This window comes from Notamacropus eugenii, chromosome 5 (genome assembly GCF_028372415.1).
Source record: "Notamacropus eugenii isolate mMacEug1 chromosome 5, mMacEug1.pri_v2, whole genome shotgun sequence".
NCBI classification, from domain to species: Eukaryota; Metazoa; Chordata; class Mammalia; order Diprotodontia; family Macropodidae; genus Notamacropus; species Notamacropus eugenii.
Genome location: NC_092876.1, coordinates 406,217,079 through 406,219,312, shown reverse-complemented (window position 1 = coordinate 406,219,312; position 2,234 = coordinate 406,217,079). Strand labels below are relative to the sequence as shown.

Genomic DNA, 2,234 nt, shown 5'->3' with positions numbered 1-2,234 from the left:
TTCTTGGCAGAGATACTTGAGTGATTTGCCACTTCCTTCTCCAGTTCATTTTACAGATGAGGAACTAAGGCAAATGGGGTTAAGTGACTTGCCCAGCGTCTCTCAGCTAGTAAGTGTCTGCAGTCAGATATGAATTCACAAAAGATGAGTCTTCTTGACTCTAGGTCAAGTACTCTAACTACTGTACCACCTACCTGAATAGGTCTGAGTTTGTTTCCTGTCTGGGTATTTGTTCCTTTGCTTTTAAATGAAAGGGGAGCAAGTGTCCCAGCATCCTAAGAACTGGATTTTGCAAGATGCTCAGTATTGATAGACCCAGGAGTGCTAGGAGTGACTTCTTGAAGTGATTTTCAGGACCCATTCCAGGGATGAGAGGCAGAAAAGGAACAAGCGTCAAGTGTTCCTGCACTGTGCTTAGTGCTTTTACAGATATCACATTTGACAGCTGAAACAAGAACTCTACATCAGTGGTAATGCAGCATTTAGACATAAACTCAGTAGGACTCATGTTATCTAGGTAGCAACTGAGCTAATTGTGAACCCACTTTCTCCAAATATCCAAGTGGTATAGGGGAGCACATACCCAAAGTATTGGGGGGAAGTGTTTACAATTTTGTTATTGCTATAGTTGTGAAGTGAATATCCCTTTCTAAATGCTAACTGACATTAAATCTTAAGTAGAGCTCTTTTTTCTGGCTGGAATCATGGTGGGCACAGAAGAAAAGAAGCTACCATCCCTTCCAGAAACCCTTCTGAAACAGCAAAAGACTTTCCCGATACTGAAGGCCAAACACTTGAAGAAGATATCCATAAAAAAGCTCCGTAAAATACGAAGAAAAGTTATCTACAAAAAAGCTAAAGCTTATCATAAGGAGTGCAGACAGATGTACAGAAGTTAAATCCGACTGGCTAGAATGGCATGAAAAGCTGCTGAATCCAAGTTAGCTTTTGTGATCAGAGTCAGAGGTATCACTGGCGTTAGTCCAAAGGTCCGAAAAGTATTGCAGCATATTCATCTTCACCAAGTCTTCAAAGTCACTTTTGTTAAGCTTAACAAGGCTTCCATTCCTTGCTGAGGATTGTGGAATCATACATTGCATAGGGTTACCCAAACCTGAAGTCTGTGAATGACTTGATTTATAAACGTGGTTATGGCAAGATCAAAAAACAGAGAATTGCCCTGATGGATAATGCCCTTATTGCAAAATCTCTTGGTAAATATGGAATTATCTGCATGGAGGACTTGATCCATGAGACCTACACTGTTGGCAAGCACTTCAAAGCTGCCAGCAACTTCCTGTGGCCCTTCAAATTATCTTCTCCAAGAGACGGAATGAAGAAAAAGACTACACATTTTGTGGAAGGTGGAGATGCTAGTAACAAGGAAGACCAGATCAACAGGCTTATTAGAAGAATGAACTTAAGGTCTCTGCCAAGATTATTTTTCTAATGGTCTGTTAAATAAAATGCCTATGACAAAATTGAAAAAAAATCTTAAGTAGAATTGATGTTAAGTGTTATCATGATTGAAATTAAGGTAAACAGGCACAAAGTTCTAAGTACATTCAATTTATTGGTAAGGCTGGCAATTACCAATAAAAGGGGACTCTAGACTCTTCAGTCAGTCAAAAGACCACAAGGTGGGGCTTCCTAGCCTTCATATGGTTTGGGGATGTATAAGAGACAAAACAGGAAGCATCACATGATGGAAAAAGAATACGATTAGTTACAAGGTCTGAGTAACATAGATGATGGAAAATAATATGATTGAATGTGATTCAGGAATGCTGGGCCAGCAGCAACCTCTCCTTTCATTTCATTCTGTTGCTAGGAAAAGCTAATAGATGGTGTCCACCTGCATAGTCAGTTAGAATCACAGTGATAACATCCAGACATTCTTGAAGGACAGCCAGTGTTGCAGAGATAAGAGACTTCCTGGAACACACCTGCATTGTATAAGGCTTGTTAGAGAGATAACAGGTCTCTCTTAATTGTACATGGGCAGTAAGATGTATGGAGACAATATATGTCTGAATTAAGGAGATTTATGGGACAACTTAACTCAGAGAGGGAAGCTGAACTTCTGAACTTAAGTCAGAGACAAAGAAACATGGCTTTGGCAATTTTACAACGTATTAAAGATGAGATATAGAGTAGAATCAATTATAAAATGGAATCAATCAATTTGATTTTCTCAGTGTTAAGATGTCAACTGATTGAATGGGACTGAGGTG

At 39.3% G+C, this 2,234-nt stretch overlaps 1 pseudogene; it reads left to right on the top strand.

The window, feature by feature from the left end:
- Positions 1 to 692: 692 nt before the first annotated feature.
- Positions 693 to 1,483, top strand: LOC140503074 (large ribosomal subunit protein uL30-like; annotated as a pseudogene).
- The last annotated feature ends 751 nt before the right edge of the window (positions 1,484 to 2,234 follow it).